The following is a 25,659-nucleotide window of genomic DNA, read 5'->3' as shown; positions in this document are numbered from 1 at the left end:
CCCATTGCAGGTATTCCCAAAATTGACTAACCCAAAATAGTGCTCATTGACTGGAAACGATTCTGGGCCAATCTCTTTCTCTAATGCTGAAGCACTGGCACTCGTGATCCAGATTGGAGGCAGGGGAGGAGAGAAGCCAGGCCACCCACTTGCATTGCAAAGCACAGGCCACAAACCCACACACCACACCTGGCCGGCCACAATTGCCCGATTTCTTTTTTTGTAATTTCTGTCTCTTTATTAATATTATATATCTGTTAAAATGTTATAATAATACTTTCCTTTTGTTCTTTAAGCATAGTTTGCTTTAGTTCTTCAAATATATCACATTTATAATGGCTCCTTTAAAATCTTTATCTGTGTAGTCTGAAATCTGGGTCCTCTCACAGGCAGTTTGTGTTCACTATTCTTTTTCCTGTGTATGAGCTGAACTTTCTTGTTTCTTTGCATGTCTCTCTCTCTCTGTCTCTGTTTTTTTTTTGGAGATGGAGTCTCGCTCTGTCGCCCAGGCTGGACTGGAGTACAGCGGCACAGTCTCGGCTCATTGCAATGTCCACATCCCGGGTTCAAGCAATTCTCGTGCCTCAGCCTCCCAAATAGCTGGGATTACAGGCACCTGCCACCACACCCCACTAATTATTTTTATTTTTTGTTCTTTTAGTAGAAACAGGGTTTCACCATGTTGGCCAGGCTGGTCTGGAACTCCTGACTTCAAGTGATCTGCCCACCTCAGCCTCCCAATGTGCTGGGATTTACAGGCGTGAGTTACCGTGTCTGGCCTCTTTGCATATCTTATAATATTTTATTGAAAACTGGATTTTCTGGATAGCATATTGTAGCAATTCTGAATATTAGTCCTCAGTACTCATTGATGTTGGCCTGTTTATTCATTTAATGACTTCTCTGGACTGTTTTAACAAAGTCTATTCACCACCTATGTGAAGCTTCTGATGTTTCTCTTCAGAGCACAAGCGTTTCCTATGCATATAGTCCTCCTGGGATGACAGTAGCTATGACAGACTCCCTTTGACTGTCTCTTTCCCTGATCTGTTATGCTGTTTGCTTCTATCAGTATCATACCTACCTGTTAAGCTCTAGTAATTGCTGGGGTAATGCTCTGTTGTTTCCAATAATACCCCAGGGAACAAATTGCTCTACAGTCTGTTCCAATTAAATTCTGTCCCCTATACTGAACTAATTTTGAGGCCATTCTTTGAAGTTTATTCTGAAGCCAGGAGGATTGTTCTTGGCTGTCTCTTTGATTCTCTCTGGCAAATACCTTCATGTTCTTGGGCGTGTTTTTCTGTTTTGTTTAATAACTGATATCCAGTCATTTCCTATTGTTCACTGAAATGACCTACTACTTAGCTTATTTCTCTCATGGAGATACTAGCCTCCTCTTGCTTACCATCAGAATCTTCATTGTTTTAAGAGCACTCTTGGGCTTGAACTCTCCCACACTCTATTCTCAATACAGTCCGTTCTCTTTGGGAGAGCTTTGGAGTTCTCTGTTCTTATGACATTCTCCTCCTCCTGGGCAAAATCTTGGAACTACTAGCATGAAGCTAAGGTTAGGAACAGCAGCCCACTTTTCATGCGGTGGGAAACCTGTTTTATGAGCTGAGCAGAGCAGTGTGCAGAGGAGTAGCCTCTAATCTCTTGACTTGCCTCTCCCAGCATGGAACCTGTGCCCTAAGGGTGAGCTGGAGCATGGATGTTTTAAGCTCCAGTGTTCTCAGTCTACCTCACCTGGAGTAGAAGAACTTTTGCTCTACAGGTAAGGTCTTGGCGCAGAAAGGGAACCCCTGGCCTCTCAGCTGTACTTGAGTGGAATTTTACATCTGCAATACATAGCTGGGGTCATGAGAAATGTTGATGGCTTGCCTCTCTGTGGAAGATATCAGAGCCCTTGGCTGGGAGGTGGGGAGAAGGGGAACCCTGTAATCTTAACCACACCTACCTGTAGTGGAGCCTCTGTCCTGCTGAGCTGGTGAGTGGAAGTGAGGAAAGGAGTGGGTTGTGACTCAAGTGCCAGTGATTCTCATTGTTCTTCCCAAGAGTTAGGAAATTGTCTTGCATAAATGTTTCCTCATTGGCTGTGTGCCCTTGAGACAATTTTCAGAGATTTTAAATGATTATATTTTTATAATTTTTTTACCAGTTATGGTTGTTTCACTGGGGAGCTCCTCACTCCGCATCCATTCCAGACGTGAGTCTGGGCTATTATCTTTTGGACATTATCCCATAAACCTCTCTTCTTCTTCTCAGAAGGAACTTTATTACTGTGTGATTTATAATTTATCAATATATTACTTGTAGCTCTAGAAATTGGCATCATGCCATAAACCACTTTGTACACTGCATGTCAATAAATTACAGCATCCTCATATCATATATCAATATTGTATGTATAGACTTAGTGCCAACATGTATGAATAGGCACAACCTAACATAAGTACACCTGTTTATATACATGACATTCTGTAGGTCATATACAAGGAAAGAGAATAAGCAATTCTGGGTTACAGCCAATCTCAGTTGTAGTCATGCTACTGCCTCCAAACCCAGTGTGACAAAGCAAGGATGGGAAAACTTTCTCCTTTCCCCATCCTTGATGGTCCCCCAGTTAACCCAGGATATGCCAGGCCAAACCAGGCCCTTTTTCTTCTCTAGCAGTTTCTTCCCAGAACCTCCCGGCAGAAGGTGGGCTTTGTTTGTCCTCTGTTTAAAGAACTTTTTTTTTTTTTTTTTTTGGAAACAGAGTCTTGCTCTGTCACTCAGGCTGGAGTGCAGTGGCATGATCTGGCTCTCTGCAACCTCTGCCTCCCGGATTCAAGCGATTCTTCTGCCTCAGGCTCCTGAGTAGCTGGGATTCCAGGCATGCACCACCACACCCAGCTAATTTCTGTATTTTTAGGAGAGACAGGGTTTCTCCATGTTGGTCAGTATGGTCTTGAACTCCTGGCCTCATGTGATCCACCTGCCTCATGTGATCCACCTGCCTCATGTGATCCACCTGCCTCATATGATCCAGCCTCCCAAAGTGCTGGGATTACAGGAATGAGCCTGGCCTAAAGAACTTTGTTTAAAGAACTTTGTCTAAAGTTGTTTGGAACTTTAAGAGTTCTTTGCTCCTGCAACCCTCTATTCTGTCCAAATGTTCACTGACTACTAATACTCTATCCTAATTTACCTGAAAAAATGAAGGACCTTCTGGATCTATTGCTTGATTAAGCCTTCAGGTACCTGCATACAAGATATATAAAAGGCTCAGTTTTATTCAATTTCCTTGGGTATTTTGTTTTGTTTTAATAACTGATATCCAGTCGTTTCCTGTTTTGTTCACTGAAGTGTCATGTTATGTTTTACTCACATGCAGAGTTAACAAGTTTCTATTATGTGTTATCTCCATTGTCAAAAATGTCTGAGGGCCTGTAGAATACACTTTAAATGCTTCAGGAAGTCAGTCATAACCTTTTATATTTGCCCATAGTTTGCTTTCTTGCCGCATCTCTGATCTCCCTGAGCACCACTTATACTTACTGCTTTCTCTTAAGCAGACCATCTATTTTATGTGTCAGTGCTTTTGCTTTAACAGATACTTAACCAAATGATTGTCACAGAATATCCTGATAGTAATATGAGATATCAGAGATATCAGGGACCCAGGCCACACCTATTAAATAAGTGACTACGTTTCGGTTTTTTTGGTTTTTTTTTTAAGATGGAGTTCACTCTTGTTGCCCAGGCTGGAGTGCAGTGGCACGATCTCAGCTCACTATAACCTCCACCTCCCAGGTTCAAGCAATTCTCCTGCCTCAGCTTCCCAAGTAGCTGGGATTACAGGTGCCCACCAACACACCCAGCTAATTTTTTGCATTTTTTAGTAGAGACAGCGTTTCATCATGTTGTCTAGGCTGGTCTCAAACTCCTGACATACGGTCCATCCGCCTCGGCCTCCCAAAGTGCTGGGATTACAGACATGAGCCATTGCACTGGCCAGGGGGATTGTTTTTTATAAAGCTCTTCATTTGATTCTAAAGCTGCTTAAGAACCAATGCTATTCTCTCTTCTCTTCCTGCAGTGGCCTCCCTATCATCAGGACTTTGCTTGACAAAGTCTTGCTTAACAAAAAGTAGAAAAAAAGAAGAAAAACCTAGACACAACTAAAATATTACCTTCCTTGAAAAGTTTTTCTCAATTCTGTCTGTATTCCTCAGCTAGCGGATATTTGTTATTCTTGGATAATTAGTATTAGAGCTCTCTTTCTGGGTTTAGGGAGTACCCTACATTCTGAATCAGAGATATTTTCTGTCTTACAACTTAAAATGCCTACTACTTACTCTCCCAGCCTCTCTTACACATTGGGCATAAGTCCATAAACAGGACTGCCAATCAGGCATACTCACCACAGACTTTGAAACAAAAATTAGAGACATGAAAAAAACGTAGACTACAGACTCCATTTCTGGAGTCTTCATTTCTGAAGCAGCAGTAGCAGCTACTTCCAGTTTCCAAATATAACAGAAAAGTTATTATAGTGGCAACATATATCTTGCAGCTTCCAGACAGTAGCATTGCATGCTGCACGCTCCTTTCCTGGTTGGGTAACTTCCAACGCTGTTTCTATAGCATCCGGAAGATTTCTGTGAGGTGCTTCCTATCCTTTAATAAATGTATTTTCTGCTGAAATTACAAGTTGGGTTCTATTGCTGGTAACTAAGATGGAGGGACACCTCTGTACCCCCAAAGCACTTCATTCATAAGCTAATATCACAATAAACCAAACTATCTTATCGTTAATTGCCAGTAGAATATCAGTTAACTGAGTCAAGAAGGAAAGAAAGCACATTCTAGCCAGAAAAGCATAACAGGAGCCTGTGTAGCTGGAAGGGACATAGAAGGTACCAGGGACTAAAGGGACAGTGTGTCTGGAAGATCAAATGAAGTAACTGGTGAAGAGTGTCCATGGATAGGAAGTTGTTAGAGGAATTAAGTAACTGAATCATACTGTTAGCAGTGGGGAATCCATATGGGTTTGCAACAACCTCAGTTCTTACCTCCTCAGAAGAAAGAATTCAACAGGGCAGAGTGAGAGACTGAGGCAAGTTTTAGAGCAGGAGTGGAAGTTTATTAGAAAGCTTTCGAGCAGGAAGGAAACGAAGTAAAGTACACTTGGAAGAGGACCAAGCAGGTGATTTGACAGATCAAGTGCGTGGTTTGACCTTTGACTTGGAATTTTATATGTTGGCATGTTTCTGGGGGAATTACGTCCCTTTTCCCCTGATTCTTCCCTTGGGGTGGGCTGTCCTCCTGAGCAGTGGCCTACCAGCACTTGGGAGGGGCTGTATGCATAGTGTATTTACCAGAGTTGTACATGTGCTCACTTGAGGTATTCTTTCCTTACTGATCTAGTGTTCTTAGAAGAAGGTCATATACCAGTTAAACTCCGCCATTTTGCCTCTTAGTGTATATGCTTGCACCCACTTGCCTAACTCCTGAGATCTTACCAGAAAGCTGCTGATCACCAGTTTCAGGTGTTTTTATCTATTGGGAGACTGCCTTTCCCTGGCACCAGCTGTGACTGATTATTATTTTAGGGAGACAGACCATCCGCCTGACGATCACCTGATGGTTGCCTGACATTCTTGGTTGGGGGTGGGGGGCCCTTCCTGCCCTGCTCGTGTCTGACTAGCTACCTACTGTAACGATACTAGCTGTATAAGACCATGTGAATATATTTTTAAGTTCAAGAATAACATAAAGCTATTGAGTCTTTATAAATGGTAGATACTATGCTCAGATTCATATTTTGAAAAACATCCGCTTGCTTTGGGCATGAAGAATAGATTGGAGGTGGGAAAATACTGGTGATTTTAGTTGGATTTGTGATTTGCTCATAGTGTTAAGTTCTGTATTATTGTTCCAAGTGATCACTGCCTCCAGACCATATCTTTCTATTAATGCTCACTTTTTCCTTTTGGAGCAATCTGGAATGAAGACTTTCCCTTCCCATCAAAAAGCCTTTTATTTTAACCTTTAAAGCTACCTAAGACACAGAACAAGCTAGAGCAATATTTTCTCCATGCTTCTTGCTGTTATTAATAGCTCTTGCTAATAGAGACCTAATTTTTTAAAGTCAATGTTCTGCTGAAGAGACCTAAACTTATATCAAGTCCATTTAATTACATACAGATGTGTGACTTAGATTGGATTATTTTTCTATCCAGATATTAAAGCAATTCTGTTTTGGGTTTTTGTTCATTTGTTTTTTGGGGTTTTCTGGAGACACGGTCTTACTCTGTCACCCAAGCTAGTGTGCAGTGGTGCTGTCATGGCTCACTGCAGCCTCAACCTCCTGGTTTCAAGTGATCCACCTCAGCCTCCTGAGTAGCTGGGGCTACAATGTACACCACCCTACCTGGCTAATTTTTTTTTTTATTTTTTTAGAAATGGGGTCTCACTATCTTGCCCAGGCTTCTGTTTTATTTTGAAAGCATGATTACTTTCATCTTACTCTTTTCAAACTAAAGTGAAAAGTAAAATGATATACCACACTAAAATGTATATGTTTCATATCATATATACATTATATGTTATTCATTATTATATATTATATATCTTTATTTAAAGAGCGATTCAAAAATAAAATTTGAAGATAATTATTTATATTTTTAGTTGGTCTCAGAAAGTGAAATAATGATTGCAGATCACCAGATTGCAAATGACCCGCAAAATAATTGGAGCTGCTATTCGTTTTTAATAAGTGGAACCTTCTGAATTTTAGCAAATCCAGCAAATCATTAGAAAAGGCATTGAGCAGTAAATCAGACAAACAATTTGGTGTTTCGTTAATTAGTATATTCAAGCCATTTAAGCTTCTGAAGAATAAGGTTGCCCTGCCAGAAAATCTTTCCAAGCATACTTAAAAAAGCAATATTCTAAACAAAGGCACAGCATTTGGTTGCTAATATATGCAAAGTTGGTAGGGAAAAAGTCTGTGTGGCTACATGTCAGGCCAGGCGGCTTACCACAACAGCACAGCAGGGAGCAAGGGGAAGTATTAGAGGTTAAAGGCAAAGACAAAGAGGAGATTACCAGTTCCAGAGTGTTATTTCATATAAGAATGATTTCGTTTGCTGTTGTTGACCTTATCTGTCCACATCATTTCTTAGTTATTTTAACCGACAAAAAAAGAAAAGTGTAGAATATGAATAAGAAAAATTAAAAGCATATATTCTTTGTCTAAAGTAAATTTCAGGAAATACTAGGTTTAACAATTTGAAAAGATCTGTCATTTTTGTGAGTCAAAAATGATTGATTATGGGCAATTTCATGTGGTTCAACCTAATCAAACCTACCAGTGGATTGTAATATATCACAATATACAACATGTTGCAAATACAGTTTGCTCACTCTGAATAGATTTGGATATCTTTTTCTTTTTTTGTTATCAAAAATTATTTGTAACAGAAAATATTTATACTTTTATCGAATGAATTAATTAGGTGTCAGAAACACTTGATGTGGACATTTTTAATAGAGATTATCAAGCTCAAAAGAAACCTTTAAAGTACTGAGGGGGCGATAGAGTACAAAGGACCTCAAAGCCTAATGCTGATGAACTGAGCCAACCTATAATGCCCTCATCAATCTCTCAGCTGATATTCCAGGATTCAGAGATTTTCCACAGCCATATATCCACGCTGCAGATCTCCCTGATTTTTAGGAGTCTGAAATCTCAGGAAAGATAAGAGTCAATGTAAGTAGTAATAATAATAATAATAGCAGCTAACACCTAAATAGTATTTACTGTACCCAGACACTGTTTTAAGTGTTTTACATCTATTAATTCATTTAATCCTCAAAGCAATCCAATTAAATAGGTAATATTAACATCAACAAATAGGTGAGGAAATGCAGGCACACAACAGTTAAGCAATTTGCACAAAAGTGCCAAAGTAAGTAAGTACCTGAGCCAAAATTTAACCCCAGGCTTTCTGGCACAAGAGTCAGTACTTAACCAGCAGCAAACTGCTTCTCAATATTAAAAAAGTTTAGCATCACTGAATCAATTCTATTACATTGTGGGTTGCAAAATTAGTTGAGATACCAACATCCTTAATAAAGCTTTTCAAGCTTCTTTTCATTCTAATAGCTAGTATTTTGGACTACGTTAAAGAAAAAATTATGGATGACATTTGATGAGACAATAAAGAAGACTTTGTTCAGGGACGACTGTACTGGGGGCTGCAGTGGGAGAGACAGATTGGGCCCAACTCTAACTCCAATAAGGGCAGTGGGTATCTATAGCCAAGGAGCAGAGTGGGTGTCAGTGGATGGAAAATTACTGAAAGGAAACATCAGAGGTAAGGAGAATTCTGACTAAACTGACGTCACAGGGTTATTTTAAAAGGCAGGCCATATGATCAGATACCAAGGATGGGAGATTTTTGCTAAACTGATCCAGCAGGATACTTGCTTTAAGTGGACTAAACAGGCAGAGTCCCTAGACTAAAGATGGAGCCCAAGATTGAAGCTTTGTTGAGAGGAAGACTCAGAGGAGTCTAACTAATGTTTAGTCAAAGGAGGGAGTTTCTGTCAATCCTCCCTATGGTTCAAAAGAAAGAAGAGTCAATCTTCTTTCCTTTGAGTAATAGAAGTCCATTCCTCGTTTGGTAGAGGATATCTGCCGGATGTATGAACAATCAGGCATTTAATGAGGGGCATTTCTATGAAACAGAAAAAGAAAAACCAAGATTAATGTCTACAAACCCAGTTTCTGTGTCCAGAAGGCAGCCAGGCAAGAACATTTCTGGATATTGGGCTCAAAGCATCTTTAAATGGTCGACTGAGGGTGAGAGAAGCAACCCAAGAAATTTCCTGGTTTGCAATTTGAATGTGTTTAGCGATGACATCGGGTGAACTTTCTGAGGGGCCCAAAGAGCAGCAGCATGATGGTCGCCTGCACACAATCTGTTATGGTAATTTGTTTGAAGTTCGTGTCAAGTTGTCCAGCCTCAGCTTGCAGAGCTTTGGGAAAATGGCAGTTTTAGTTCGTAGTGATGCCAAAGCAGAAGGATGGGAGAAAAAATTAGAATGTTAGTTTGAACACTTGTAGCCAGATATCAAAGGAAACTAGAATTCTGGATCCTGTCCAGTTTACAAGGATATAACGAAACCTCAAAGACAATGAACAGAGCTAGAATCTAATAATAGGTCCACTATAGTTTTCCACTGAAACAAAATTTTTTACAATCTTTCCCCCTTTTTAATTTTGTATTACAAAATAAATCTAGTGTCATTAGATTTGGCCTTATTATTTAAATAAGCGTAGCAAGAATGGTAATTGATCACATAGGCCTTTTAAAATTTGCTTTGTTTGAACTTTTCATAAGGAATCTCAGATTAAACTTTTAAAACCCAGGCTAGGATACCAAGCCAAGAACTCACCATCAGATTTTGCCACCTATTATGCCTGCAGATTTGAGTGAATTCCTCTCTTCTCTAGGTCGCCAAGGTATCCAGAGTTTCCTGGGCCTCCCAGGAAGAGACTTCTGTATTCAATTTTAAGAAGGGGAACCCTGTCAGCCAGATACCAGACTGGTATCTCAAGAGGGCTTTATAAGCAATAATTTATAAAGTTGACTCTAGTTTCTTAAATCTGTTTAGTCATATCTGATTCTGTGTACTTCATTCTAAAATATGCCATTTCAATCAAAGCCTTGGTAATATAATCATGTTTCCAGCTCTGTCCTGCTATACTAAAGACATATTTTTATTGACCTTGTACAAACAACTATATTGCCATAAAAACAATAATAGTCAATAATGTATCCATATTTTGGAGAGATTAGGCAGAGAGAAAAAAATAAATGTTTCATTTTGTTTACAAAGGCATAATCTGTAAGATTGCTGTAAGCTAAGGATAGTTTAAGAGAAAAATATTTCTTTAAATAAGGAAAACAAAACAATAAAGAACAAGCAATGTTCCAAATAAAAACTAATAAAAATTAGTTCATTCAGTCTCATGTAATTAATTTTTGTTCTGCTTGATCTTGAATTAATAGTTTTATTAATAAGCCCATCAGCTTCTAAGGATCTGGTAACAGTTTATTTGAAAAGATAATTTGGTTGTTTCTGTGACACACAACAATAATAACTGGAAAAGGGGGTTTTGACAAAGTCCTATGAATGTCATGTAATTTCTGGAATATTTATATCAAAATTCCGAATTTATTCCAAAATTCTGGAAATTTATATCAATGACATATACTCATACAAATAGAAAACAAATAAGCTTAAACATCACATTTTATTTGACAGTGCTTCCTATGTAATTTAACATGTCAAATACACCAACATAGGGTAACATCCTTTTTTTTTTTTTTAATTATACTTTAAGTTCTAGGGTACATGTGCACAATGTGCAGGTTTGTTACGTATGTGTACATGTGCCATGTTGGTGTGGTGCACCCATTAACTCGTCATTTACATTAGGTATATCTCCTAATGCTACCACTCCCCCAACCCCACGACAGGCCCCAGTATGTGATGTTCCCCTTGCTGTGTCCAAGTGTTCTCATTGTTCAGTTCCCACCTATGGGTGAGAACATGCGGTGTTTGGTTTTTTGTCCTTGCCATAGTTTGCTGAGAATGATGGTTTCTAGCGCCATCCATGTCCCTACAAAGGACATGAACTCATCCTTTTTTATCGCTATTCCATGGTGTATATGTGCAATATTTTCTTAATCCAGGCTATAATTGATGGACATTGAGTTGGTTTAAAGTCTTTACTATTGTGAATTGTGCTGCAATAAACATACGTGTGCATGTGTCTTTATAGCAACATGATTTAGAATCCTTTGGGTATATACCCAGTAATGGGATCGCTGGGTCGAATGGTATTTCTAGTTCTAGATCCTTGAGGAATCGCCACACTGTCTTCCATAATGGCTGAACTAGTTTACAGTCCCACCAACAGTGTAAAAGTGTTCCTATTGCTCCACATCCTCTCCAGCACCTGTTGTTTGCTGACTTTTCAATGGTCGCCATTCTAACTGGTATGAGATGGTATCTCATTGGGGTTTTGATGTGCATTTCTCTGATGGCCAGTGATGATGAGCATTTTTTCATGTGTCTGTTGGCTGCATAAATGTCTTCTTTTGAGAAGTGTCTGTTCATATCCTTTACCCACTTTTTGATGGGGTTGTTTGCTTTTTTCTTGTTTGAGATCTTTGTAGATTCTGGATATTAGCCCTTTGTCAGATGAGTAGATTGAAAAACTTTTCTCCCATTCTGTAGGTTGCCTGTTCATTCTGATGGTAGTTTCTTTTGCTGTGTAGAAGCTCTTTAGTTTAATTAGATCCTATTTTTCAATTTTGGCTTTTGTTGCCATTGCTTTTCGTGTTATAGACGTGAAGTCCTTGCCCATGCCTATATCCTAAATAGTATTGCCTAGGTTTTCTTCCAGGGTTTTTATCATTTTAGGTCTAACATTTAAGTCTTTAATCCATCTTGAATTACTTTTTGTATAAGGCTTAAGGAAGGGATCCAGTTTCAGCTTTCTACATATGGCTAGCCAGTTTTCCCAGCACCATTTATTAAATAGGGAATCCTTCCCCCATTTCTTGTTTTTGTCAGGTTTGTCAAAGATCAGATGGTTGTAGATGTGTGGTATTATTTCTGAGGGCTCTGTTCTGTTCCATGGGTCTATATCTGTTTTGGTACCAGTACCATGCTGTTTTGGTTACTGTAGCCTTGTAATATAGTTTGAAGTCAGGTAGCATGATGCCTCCAGCTTTGTTCTTTTGGCTTAGGATTGTCTTGGCAACGTGGGCTCTTTTTTGGTTCCATATGAACTTCAAAGTAGTTTTTTCCAATTCTGTGAAGAAAGTCATTGGTAGCTTGATGGGGATGGCATTGAATCTATAAATGACCTTGGGCAGTATGGCCATTTTCACAATACTGATTCTTCCTATCCGTGAGCATGGGATGTTCTTCCATTTGTTTGTGTCCTCTTGTATTTCGTTGAGCAATGGTTTGTAGTTCTCCTTGAAGAGGTCCTTCACATCTCTTGTAAGTTGGATTCCTAGGTATTTGATTCTCTTTGAAGCACTTGTGAATGGAAGTTCACTCATGATTTGGCTCTCTGTTTGTCTGTTATTGGTGTATAAGAATGCTTTTGTTTTTGCACATTGATTTTGTATCCTGAGACTTTGCTGAAGTTGCTTGTCAGCTTAAGGAGATTTTGGGCTGAGATAATGGGATTTTCTAAATATACAATCATGTCATCTGCAAACAGGAACAATTTGACTTCTTCTTTTCCTAACTGAATACCCTTGATTTCTTTCTCTTGCCTGATTGCCCTAGCCAGAACTTCCAACACTATGTTGAATAGGAGTGGTGAGAGAGGGCATCCCTGTCATGTGCCAGTTTTCAAAGGGAATGCTTCTAGTTTTTGCCCATTCAGTATGATATTGGCTGTGGGTTTGTCATAAATAGCTCTTATTATTTTGAGATACATCCCATGAATACCTAATTTATTGAGAGTTTTTAGCATGAAGCGTTCTTGAATTTTGTCAAAGGCCTTTTCTGCATCTATTGAGATAATCGTGTGGTTTTTGTCTTTGGTTCTGTTTATATGCTGGATTACATTTATTGATTTGCATATGTTGAACCAGCCTTGCATCCCAGGGATGAAGCCCACTTGCCCAAGGTGGATAAGCTTTTTGATGTGCTGCTGGATTCAGTTTGCCAGTATTTTATTGAGGATTTTCACATCAATGTTCATCAGGGATATTGACCTGAAATTTGCTTATTTTGTTGTGTTTCTGCCAGGTTTTGGTATCAGGATGATGCTGGTCTCATAAAATGAGTTAGGGAGGATTCCCTCTTTTTCTGTTGATTGGAATAGTTTCAGAAGGAATAGTACCACCTCCACCTTGTACCTCTAGTAGAATTCAACTGCGAATCCGTCTGCTCCTGGACTTTTTTTGGTTGGTAGGCTATTAATTATTGCCTCAATTTCAGAGGCTGTTATTGGTCTATTCAGGGATTCAGCTTCTTCCTGGTTTAGTCTTGGGAGGGTGTATGTGTCCAGGAATTTATCCATTTCTTCTAGATTTTCTATTTTATTTGTGTAGAGGTGTTTTAGAGTGTTCTCTGATGGTAGTTTGTATTTCTGTGGGATCGGTGGTGATATTCCCTTTATCATTTTTTGTTGTGTCTATTTTATTCTTCTCTCCTTTCTTCTTTATTAGTCTTGCTAGCAGTCTATCAGTTTTGTTGATCTCTTCAAAAAACCAGCTCCTGGATTCATTGATTTTTTTGAAGAGTTTTTTGTGTCTCTATCTCCTTCAGTTCTGCTCCAGTCTTAGTCATTTCTTGCCTTCTGCTAGCTTTTGCATGTGTTTGCTCTTGCCTCTCTAGTTCTTTTAATTCTGATGTTAGGGTGTCAATTTTAGATCTTTCCTGCTTTCTCTTGTGGGCACTTAGTGCTATAAATTTCCCTCTACACACTACTTTAAATGTGTCCCAGAGATTCTGGTATGTTGTATCTTTGTTCTCATTGGATTCAAAGAACATCTTTATTTCTGCCTTCATTTCGTTATGTACCCAGTAGTCATTCGGGAGCAGAACATCATTCTTTTTACAAGATTAGAGCATTTAGGATTTGTTTGGGGAACTTTGTCAAAAATGTTAAAAGTTGTAACACTTGATTAAATGGGATACAGGTCACTGTGAAACAATACTTAGTTGTTTCTTTAACCATAGTAATTATAAAAGGTTTTGCAGGCAAATACAAAAATTTACATAATTGTAAAAAGAAACCTTTGGTCTTTTAAAGTTGATAAGACTTAGGTTTTTTAAGTAATTGAAAACGGACTAGAAAACTTTATTCTTTTAACAAAGAGAAAATTCAGTTGTAGCTTTTCATCAGTAAATTATGAGCTCTATTTTTTTAAAGAACTTTATAAGTAAATCTATCCAGTCTTAGCAACTTGACTATACAAAATTTCTTTTTCACAAACCTTTTACAAGCATTTTACATCCATTCAGTTTTTATCATACTCTTTTCCTCTTTCACATCCTAAAACAACAGTCATCTTACTTTAGTAGAAAACTATCCCTTTTTCCTCAATGAAAACACATTTTTAAATCTTTTATACTATTTCTCACTAAAAACACATCTTCCTTTTCTCACACACTTTGCACACAAAGTTGTTTCCCTTTACCTTTATTATTTCTAGTAGTTTAAATTAAACATATTGGTTATACTTTTTTATTATACTTTACGTTCTGGTATACGTTTGCAGAATATGCACATTTATTACATAAGTATACATGTGCCATGGTGGTTTGCTGTACCCACCAACCCATCATCTACATTAGTTATTTCTCCTAATGCTATTCCTCCCCTAGCCCCCCACCCCCTGACAGACCCAGGTGTGTGATGTTCCCCTCCCTGTGACCATGTGTTGTCATTGTTCAGTTCCCACTTATGAGTGAGAACATGTGACGTTTGGTTTTCTGTTCCTGTGTTACTTTGCTGAGAATGATGATTTCTAGCTTCATCCATGTCCCTGCAAAGGACATTAGCTCATTTTTTTTTTTTACAGCTGCATAGTATTCCATGGTGTATATATGCCACAATTTCTTTATCTAGTCTATCACTGACGGGCATTTGACTTGGTTCCCAGTCTTTGCTATTGTGAGCAGTGCTGCAATAAACATATGTGTGCATGTGTTTTTATAGCAGAGTGATTTATAATCCTTTGGGTATATACCCAGTAATGGGATTGCTGGGTCAAATGGTTCTAGATCCTTGAGGAATCACTGCACTGTTTTCCACAATGGTTGAATTAATTTACACTCCCACCAACAGTGTAAAAGCATTCCTATTTTTCTGCATCCTCTCTAGCATCTGTTGTTTCCTAACTTTTTAATGCTCACCATTCTAATTGGCATGAGATGGTATCTCATTGTGGTTTTGATTTGCGTTTCTCTAATGACCAGTTATAATGAGTTTTTTTTTTTTCATATGTTTGTTGCCCTCATAAATGTCTTCTTTTGAGAAGTGTCTGATCATATACTTTGCCCAGTTTTTGATGGGGTTGTTTCTTGTTTTCCTGTAAATTTGTTAAATTCCTTGTAGATTCTGGATATTAACCCTTTGTCAGGTGGATAGGTTGCAAACATTTTCTCGCATTCTGTAGGTGGCCTGTTCACTCTGATGATAGTTTCTTTTGCTGTACAGAAACTCTTTAGTTTAATTAGATCTCATTTGTCAATTTTGGCTTTTTTGGCATTGCTTTTGGTACTTTAGTCTTGAAGTCTTTGCCCATGCCCATGCCCTGAATGGTATTGCGTAGGTTTTCGTCTAGGGTTTTTGTGGTTTTAGGTCTTATGTTTAAGACTTTAATCCATCCTAAGTTAATTTTTCTATAAAGTGTAAGGAAGGGGTCCAGTTTCAGTTTTCTGCATATGGTTAGCCAGTTTTCCCAACAACATTTATTAAATAGGGAATCCTTTCCCCATTGCTTGTTTTTGTCAGCTTTGTCAAAGATCAGATAATTGTAGATGTGTGGCATTATTTCTGAGGCCTCTGTTCTGTTTCATTAGTCTATATATCTGTTTTGGTACCAGTGTCATGCTGTTTTGGTTAGTGTAGCCTTGTTGTATAGTTTGAAGTTGGGTAGCATGATGCCTACAGCTTTGTTCTTTTTGCTAAGGATTGTCTTGGCTATACGGGCTCTTTTTTGGTTCCACATGAAATTTAAAGTACTTTTTTCTAATTCTGTGAAGAAAGTCAATGGCAGATTGATGTGGATAACATTGAATCTATAAATTACTTTGGGCAGTATGGCCATTTGCACGATACTGATTCTTCCTATCCATGAACTTGGAATGTTTTTCCATTTGCTTGTCTCCTCTTTTATTTCCTTCAGCAGTGCTTTATAGTTCCCCTTGAAGAGGTCCTTCAAATCCCTTGTAAGTTGTATTCCTAGGTATTTTATTCTCTTTGTAGCAATTGTGAAGGGGCGTTCACTCATGATCTGGCTCTCTGTTTGTCTGTTATTGGTGTATAGGGTGATTTTTTCATGTTGATTTCGTATCTTGACACTTTGCTGAAGTTACTTATCAGCTTGAGATTTTGGGCTGAGATGATGGGGTTTTCTAAGTATAAAATCAAGGCATCTGCAAACAGAGACAATTTGACGTCCTCTGTTTCTATTTGAATACTCTTTATTTCTTTTTCTTGCCTGATTGCCCTGGCCAGAACTTCAAATACTATCTTGAATAGGAATGGAGAGAGAGGGCTTCATTCTCTTGTGCCAGTTTTCAAAGGGAATGCTTCCAGCTTTTGCCCATTCAGTATGATATTGGCTGTAGGTTTGTCATAAATAGCTCTCATTATTTTGAGATATATTTGATCAATACCTAGTTTATTGAGAGTTTTTAGCATGAAAGGGTGTTGAATTTTATCAAAGGCCTTTTCTGCGTCTATTGAGATAATCCTGTGATATTTGTCATTCGTTCTGTTTAAGTGATGGATTATGTTTACTGATTTACATATGTTGAAGCAGCCTTGCATCCCATGGATAAAGTCAGCTTGATCATGGTGGATAAGCTTTTTGATGTGCTGCTGGATTCGGTTTGCCAATATTTTATTGAGAATTTTTGCATTGATGTTCATCAGGGATATTGGCCTGAAGTTTTCTTTTTTTGTTGTGTCTTTGCCAGGTTTTGCTATCAGAATGATGCTGCCCTCATAAAATGAGTTAGGAAGGAGTCCTTCCTTTTCTGTTGTTTGGAATAGTTTCAGAAGGAATGGTACCAGCTCCTATTTGTACCTTTGGTAGAATTTGTCTGTGAATCCATCTGTTCCTGGGCTTTTTTTGGTTGGTAAGCTATTAATTACTGCCTCAATTTCAGAACTTGTTATTACTCTATTCAGGGATTCAACTTCTTCCTAATTTAGTCTTGTGAAGGTGTATGTGTCCAGGAATTTATCAATGTCTTCTATATTTTCCTAGTTTATTTGTGTAGACGTGTTTATAGTATTCCCTGATGGTAGTTTGTATTTCTGTGGGAACAGTGGTGATATCCTCTTTATCATTTTTTATTGTGTCTATTTGATTCTTCTCTCTTTTCTTCTTTATTATTCTGGCTAGTGGTCTATGTATTTTGTTAATCTCTTCAAAAATCCAGCTCCTGGATTCACTGATTTTTTGAAGGGTTTTTCATGTCTCTGTCTCCTTCAGTTCTGTTCTGATCTTAGTTATTTCTTGTGTTCTGCCAGCTTTTGAATTTGTTTGCTCTTACTTCTCTAGTTCTTTTAATGGTGATATTAGGGTGTCAATTTTAGATCTTTACTGCTTTTTCCTGTGGGCATTTAGTGCTATAAATTTCCCTCTAAACACTGCTTTAGCTGTATCCCAGAGATTCTGGTATGTTGTATCTTTGTTCTCATTGGTTTCAAAGAACATCTTTGTGTCTGCCTTGATTTTATTATTTGCCCAGTAGTCATTCAGGAGCAGGTTGTTCAGTTTTGATGTAGTTGTGCATTTTTGAATGACTTTCTTAATCCTGACTTCTAATTTGATTGCACTGTGGTCTGAGAGACTGTTTGTTACAATTTCTGTTCTTTTGCATTTGCTGAGGAGTGCTTTACTTCCAATTATCTAGTCAATTTTAGAATAAGTGCTATGTGATGCGGAGAAGAATGTGTATTCTGTTGCTTTGGGGTGGAGAGTTCTGTACATGTCTATTAGGTCAGCTTGGTCCAGAGCTGAGTTCAAGTCCTGAATGTCCTTGTTAATTTTCTGTCTAGTTGATCTGTCTAATATTGACAGTGGGGCGTTAAAGTCTCCCACTATTACTGTGTGGGAGTCTAAGTCTCTTTGTAGGTCTCTAAGAACTTGCATTATGAATCTCAGTGCTTCTGTATTAGGTGCATATATATTAGGTTAGTTACTTCTTCTTCTTACATTGATCCTTTTACCATTATGTAAAGCCTTTCTTTGTCTTTTTTTACCTTTGTTCGTTTAAAGTCCGTTTTATCAGAGACTAGGATTGCAACCCCTGCTTTTTATTGCTTTCTATTTGCTTGGTAAATATTCTCCATCCCTTTATTTTGAACCTATGTGTGCCTTTGCATGTGAGATGGGTCTCCTGAATACAGCACACTGATTGGTCCTGACTTTCTCGAATTTGCCAGTCTGTGTCTTTTAATTGGGGCATTTAGCCTGCTTACATTTAAGGGTAATATTGTTATGTCTGAATTTGATCCTGTCATTATGATGCTAGCTGGTTATTCTGCCTGTTAGTTGATGCAGTTTCTTCATAGTGTCAACGGACTTTACAATTTGTTATGTTTATGCAGTGGCTTATACCGGTTTTTCCTTTCCATTTTTAGTGCTTCTTCAGGAGATCTTGTAAGGCAGGCCTCGTGGTGACAGAATCTCTCAGCATTTGCTTGTCTGTAAAGGATTTTATTTCTCCTTCGCTTATGAAGCTTAGTTTGGTTGCATATGAAATTTTGGTTGAAAATTCTTTTCTTTAAAGAAATGAACAAAGCCTGCAAGAAGTATGGGATTATGTAAAAAGACCAAATCTACATCGGATTGGGGTGCCTGAAAGTGAGGGGGAAAATGGAACCAAGCTGGAAAACACTCTTCAGGATATCATCCAGGAGAGCTTCCCCAACCTAGTAGGGCAGGCCAACATTCAAATTCAGGAAATACAGAGAACGCCACAAAGATACTCCTCCAGAAGAGCAACTCCAAGACACATAATTGCCAGATTCACCAAAGTTGAAATGAAGGAAAAAATCTTAAGGGCAGCCAGAGAGAAAGGTCGGGTTACCCACAAGGGGAAGCCCATCAGACTAGCAGCAGATCTCTCGGCAGAAACTCTACAAGCCAGAAGAGAGTGGGGGCCAATATTCAACATTCTTAAAGAAAAGAATTTGCAACCCAGAATTTCATATCCAGCCAAACTAAGTTTCATAAGTGAAGGAGAAATAAAATCCTTTACAGATAAGCAAATGCTTAGAGATTTTGTCACCACCAGGCCTGCCTTACAAGAGACCCTGAAGGAAGCCCTAAACATGGAAAGGAACAACCGGTACCAGCCATTGCAAAAACATGCCAAAATGTAAAGACCATCGAGGCTAGGAAGAAACTGCATCAACTAACCAGCAAAATAACCAGTTAATATCATAATGGCAGGATCAAGTTCACACATAACAATATTAACCTTAAATGTTAATGGACTAAATGCTCCAATTAAAAGACACAGACTGGCAAACTGGATAAAGAGTCAAGACCCATCAGTCTGCGGTATTCAGGAGACCCATCTCACATGCAGAGACATACATAGGCTCAAAATAAAGGGATGGAGGAAGATCTACCAAGCAAATGGAGAACAAAAAAAGCAGGGGTTGCAATCCTAGTCTCTGATAAAACAGACTTTAAACCATCAAAGATCAAAAGAGACAAAGAAGGCCTTTACATAATGGGGTAAAGGGATCAATTCAACAGGAAGAGCTAACTATCCTAAATACATATGCACCCAATACAGGAGCACCCAGATTCATAAAGCAAGTCCTTAGAGACCTACAAAGAGACTTAGACTCCCATACAATAATAATGGGAGACTTCAACACTCCACTGTCAACATTAAACAGATCAACGAGACAGAAAGTTAACAAGGATATCCAGGAATTGAACTCATCTCTGCACCAAGCGGACCTAATAGACATCTATAGAACTCTCCACCCCAAATCAACAGAATATACATTCTTCTCAGCACCACATCACACTTATTCCAAAATTGACCACATAATTGGAAGTAAAGCACTCCTCAGCAAATGTCAAAGAACAGAAATTATAACAAACTGTCTCTCAGACCACAGTGCAATCAAACTAGAACTCAGGACTAAGAAACTCAATCAAAACCGCTCAACTGCATGGAAACTGAACAACCTGCTCCTGAATGACTACTGGGTACATAACGAAATGAAAGCAGAAATAAAGATGTTCTTTGAAACCAATGAGAACAAAGATACAACATACCAGAATCTCTGGGACACATTTAAAGCAGTGTGTAGAGGGAAATTTATAGCACTAAATGCCCACAAGAGAAAGCTGGAAAGATCTAAAATGGACACTCTAACATCACAATTAAAAGAACTAGAGAGGCAAGAGCAAACACATTCAAAAGCTAGCAGAAGGCAAGAAATAACTAAGATCAGAGCAGAACTGAAGGAGATAGAGACACAAAAAACCCTCCAAAAACTCAGTGAATCCAGGAGTTGGTTTTTTGAAAAGATTAACAAAATTGACAGACCACTAGCAAGACTAATAAAGAAGAAAAGAGAGAGGAATCTAATAGATGCAATAAAAATGATAAAGGGGATATCACCACCAACCCCACAGAAATACAAACTACCATCAGAGAATACTATAAACACCTCTATGCAAATCAACTAGAAAATCTAGAAGAAATGGATAATTTCCTGGACACTTACACTCTTCCAAGACTAAACCAGGAAGAAGTTGAATCCCTGAATAGACCAATAGCAGGCTCTGAAATTGAGGCAACGATTAATAGCCTACCCACCAAAAAGAGTCCAGGACCAGATGGATTCACAGCTGAATTCTACCAGAAATACAAGGAGGAGCTGGTACCATTCCTTCTGAAACTATTCCAATCAATAGAAAAAGAGGGAATCCTCCCTAACTCATTTTATGAGGCCAACATCATCCTGATACCAAAGCCTGGCAGAGACACAACAAAAAAAGAGAATTTTAGACCAATATCCCTGATGAACATCGATGCAAAAATCCTCAATAAAATACTGGCAAACTGGATTCAGCAGCACATCAAAAAGCTTATCCACCAGGATCAAGTGGGCTTCATCCCTGGGATGCAAGGCTGGTTCAACATTCGCAAATCAATAAATGTAATCCAGCATATAAACAGAACCAAAGACAAAAACCACATGATTATCTCAATAGATGCAGAAAAGGCTTTTGACAAAATTCAACAGCCCTTCATGCTAAAAACGCTCAAGAAATTCGGTATTGATGGAACATACCTCAAAATAATAAGAGCTATTTATGACAAACCCACAGCCAATATCATACTGAATGGGCAAAAACTGGAAAAATTCCCTTTGAAAACTGGCACAAGACAGGGATGCCCTCTCTCACCACTCCTATTCAACATAGTGTTGGAAGTTCTGGCTAGGGCAATCAGGCGAGAGAAAGAAATCAAGGGTATTCAGTTAGGAAAAGAAGAAGTTAAATTGTCCCTGCTTGCAGATGACATGATTGTATATTTAGAAAACCCCATCGTCTCAGCCCAAAATCTCCTTAAGCTGATAAGCAACTTCAGCAAAGTCTCAGGATACAAAATTAATGTGCAAACATCACAAGCATTCTTATACACCAGTAACAGACAAGCAGAGAGCCAAATCAGGAATGAACTTCCATTCACAATTGCTTCAAAGAGAATCAAATACCTAGGAATCCAACTTACAAGGGATGTAAAGGACCTCTTCAAGGAGAACTACAAACCACTGCTCAGTGAAATAAAAGAGGACACAAACAAATGGAAGAACATACCATGCTGATGGATAGGAAGAATCAATATCGTGAAAATGGCCATACTGCCCAAGGTTATTTATAGATTCAATGCCATCCCCATCAAGCTACCAATGGCTTTCTTCACAGAATTGGAAAAAACTGCTTTAAAGTTCATATGGAACCAAAAAAGAGCCCGCATTGCCAAGACAATCCTAAGTCAAAAGGACAAAGCTGGAGGCGTCACACTACCTGACTTCAAACTATACTACAAGGCTACAGTAACCAAAACAGCATGGTACTGGTACCAAAACAGAGATATAGACCAATGGAACAGAACAGAGTCCTCTGAAATAATACCACACATCTACAGCCATCTGATCTTTGACAAACCTGAGAGAAACAAGAAATGGGGAAAGGATTCCCTATTTAATAAATGGTGATGGGAAACTTGGCTAGCCATAAGTAGAAAGCTGAAACTGGATCCTTTCCTTACTCCTTATACGAAGATTAATTCAAGATGGATTAGAGACTTAAATGTTAGACCTAATACCATAAAAACCCTACAAGAAAATCTAGGTAGTACCATTCAGGACATAGGCATGGGCAAGGACTTCATGTCTAAAACACCAAAAGCAACGGCAGCAAAAGCCAAAATTGACAAATGGGATCTCATTAAACTAAAGAGCTTCTGCACAGCAAAAGAAACTACCATCAGAGTGAACAGGCAACCTACAGAATGGGAGAACATTTTTGCAATCTACTCATCTGACAAAGGGCTAATATCCAGAATCTACAAAGAACTCAAACAAATATACAAGAAAAAAACAAACAACCCCATCAACAAGTGGGCAAAGGATATGAACAGACATTTCTCAAAAGAAGACATCCATACAGCCAACAGACACATGAAAAAATGCTCATCATCAGTGGCCATCAGAGAAATGCAAATCAAAACCACAACGAGATAGCATCTCACACCAGTTAGAATGGCAATCATTAAAAAATCAGGAAACAACAGGTGCTGGAGAGGATGTGGAGAAATAGGAACACTTTTACACTGTTGGTGGGATTGTAAACTAGTTCAACCATTATGGAAAACAGTATGGCAATTCCTCAAGGATCTAGAACTAGATGTACCATATGACCCAGCCATCCCACTACTGGGTATATACCCAAAGGATTATAAATATTCTACTACAAAGACACATGCACACGTATGTTTATTGCGGCACTATTCACAATAGCAAAGACTTGGAATCAACCCAAATGTCCATCTGTGACAGACTGGATTAAGAAAATGTGGCAGATATACACCATGGAATACTATGCAGCCATCAAAAAGGATGAGTTTGCGTCCTTTGTAGGGACATGGATGCAGCTGGAAACCATCATTCTTAGCAAACTATCACAAGAAGAGAAAAGCAAACACCGCATGTTCTCACTCATAGGTGGGAACTGAACAATGAGATCACTTGGACTTGGGAAGGGGAACATCACACACTGGGGCTTATCATGGGGTGGGGGGAGGGGGGAAGGATTGCACTGGGGAGTTACACATGATATAAATGATGAATTGATGGGTGCTGTCGAGTTGATGGGTGCAGCACACCAACATGGCACAAGTATACATATGTAACAAACCTGCACGTTGTGCACATGTACCCTAGAACTTAAAGTATAATAAAAAGAAAGAAAGAAAGAAAAAAAGAAAGAAAGAAAGAAAAAAGAAAAAAAATTCTTTTCTTTAAGAATGTTGAATATCGGTCCCTACTCTCTTCTGGCCTTTTCTGCAGACAGAGCTGCTATTAATCTGATGGGATTCCCTTTATGGGTAACCTGCCCTTTCACTCTGGTTGCTCTTAACATTTTTTTTTTTTTTTTTTTTTTTTTTTTTTTGAGACGGAGTCTCGCTCTGTCGCCCGGGCTGGAGTGCAGTGGCCGGATCTCAGCTCACTGCAAGCTCCGCCTCCCGGGTTCACGCCATTCTCCTGCCTCAGCCTCCGGAGTAGCTGGGACTACAGGCGCCCGCCACCTCGCCCGGCTAGCTTTTTGTATTTTTTTAGTAGAGACGGGGTTTCACCGTGTTAGCCAGGATGGTCTCGATCTCTTGACCTCGTGATCCGCCCGCCTCGGCCTCCCAAAGTACTGGGATTACAGGCTTGAGCCACCGCGCCCGGCCGCTCTTAACATTTTTTCCTTCATTTCAACCTTGGTGAATCTGACCATTATGTGTCTTGTGGTTGCTCTTCTCAAGGAGTATCTTTGTGTTGTTCTCTCTATTTCCTTAATTTGAATGTTGACCTGTCTTGCTGGATTGGATAATATCCTGGAGAGTGTTTTCCAACTTGGTTGCATTCCCCCCATCACTTTCAGGTACACAAATCAAATGCAAGTTTGGTCTTTTCACATAGTCCCATATTTCTTCAAGACTTTGTTCATTCCTTTTCATTCTTTTTTCTCCAATCTTGTCTTCACACTTTATTTCATTAAGTTGATCTTCAATCTCTGATATCCTTTCTTCCACTTGATCGATTCTGCTATTGATACTTGTGTATACTTCACGAAGCTGTTGTGCTGTGTTTTTCAGCTCCATCAGGTCATTAATGTTCTTCTCTAAACTGGTTATTCTACTTAGCAATTCCTGTAACCTTTTTTCAAGGTCCTTAGCTTCTTTGCGTTGAGTTAGAACATGCTCCTTTAGCTCAGAGGAGTTTGTTATTACCCACCTCTGAAGTCTACTTCTGTCAATTTATCAGACTCATTCTCTGTTCAGCTTTGTTCCCTTGCTGGCGAGGAGTTGTGATCCTTTGGAGGAGAAGCATTCTAGTTTTTGGAATTTTCAGCCTTTTTGAGCTGTTTTTTCCTCATCTTCCTGGATTTATCTACCTTTGGTCTTTGATGTTGGTGACCTCCAAATGGGGTTTCTGTGTGGATGTCCTTTTTGTTGATGTTGATGCTATTCCTTTCTGTTTATTAGTTTTCCTTCTAACAGTCAGGCTTCTCTGCTACGGGTCTGCTGGAGTTAGCTGGAGGTCCACTCCAAACCCTGTTTCCCTGGGTATCACCAGCACAGGCTTCAAAACAGCAAAGATTGCTGCCTGTTCCTTCCTCTGGAAGGTTCGTCCCAGAGTGGCACCCGCTAGATGCCACCTGGAGCCCTCCTGTATGAGGTGTCTGTCGACCCCTGCTGGGAGGTGTCTCCTAGTCATGAGGCACGGGGGTTAGGGACCCATTTGAGGAGGCAGTCTATCTCTTAGCAGAACTCAAGCACTGTGCTGGGAGATCTGCTGCCCTCTTCACAGGCAGGAACATTTGCGTCCACTGAAGCTGTGCCCACAGCTGCCCCCTTCCCCCTGATGCTCTGTCCCAGGGAGTTGGGAGTTCTATGTATAAGCCCCTGACTGGGATTGCTGCCTTTCTTTCAGAGATGCCGTTCCCAGAGAGGAGGAATCTAGAGAGGCAATCTGGCTACAGTGGCTTTGCCAAGCTGTGGTGGGCTCCGCCCAATTCAAACTTCCCAGCGGCTTTGTTTACACTGTGAGGGTAAAACCACCTACTGAAGCCTCAGTAATGGCAGACACCCCTCCCTGCTCCAAGCTAGAGCCTCCCAGGTTGACTTCAGACTGCTCTGAAATTCTGCAAGAATTTCAAGTCAGTGGATCTTAGCTTACTGGGCTTTGTGGGTGTGGGATCCGCTGAGCTAGACCACTTGGCTCCCTGGCTTCAGCCCCCTTTCCAGGGGAGTGAACAATTCTGTCTCACTGGCATTCTAGGTGCCACTGGGGTATGAACAAAAATTCCTGCAGCAAGCTCAGTGTCTACCCAAACGACTGCTCCGTTTTTGCTTGAAACCCAGGGCCCTAGTGGCGTAGGCACCCGAGGGAATCTCCTGATCTGAAGGTTGTGAAGACCATGGGAAAAGCAGAATATCTGGGCTAGAACATCAGAATATCTGGGCTGTTCCTAATGGCACAGTCCCTCAATGCTTCCCTTGGCTAGGGGAGGGAGGTCCCTGACCCCTTGTGCTTCCAGGGTGAGGCAACGCCCCATCCTGCTTCTGCTT

General features: G+C 39.4%; 1 protein-coding gene and 1 pseudogene across 4 annotated transcripts in view; one reads left to right on the top strand and one right to left on the bottom strand.

Moving 5' to 3' along the window:
* The window catches only part of MBD5 (methyl-CpG binding domain protein 5), a 546,612-nt gene that overhangs the window by 326,120 nt on the left and 194,833 nt on the right, over positions 1–25,659 (top strand). The gene's annotated exons all lie outside the window — the stretch shown is intronic.
* LOC117094215 overlaps positions 1–25,659 on the bottom strand; it is a 34,566-nt pseudogene that overhangs the window by 1,119 nt on the left and 7,788 nt on the right.

This window comes from Trachypithecus francoisi, unplaced genomic scaffold, assembly GCF_009764315.1.
Source record: "Trachypithecus francoisi isolate TF-2019V2 unplaced genomic scaffold, Tfra_2.0 Lachesis_group13, whole genome shotgun sequence".
Taxonomy (NCBI): domain Eukaryota; kingdom Metazoa; phylum Chordata; class Mammalia; order Primates; family Cercopithecidae; genus Trachypithecus; species Trachypithecus francoisi.
The sequence above is the reverse complement of the archived record's forward strand: the minus strand, read 5'-3'. Positions and strand labels throughout refer to the sequence as shown.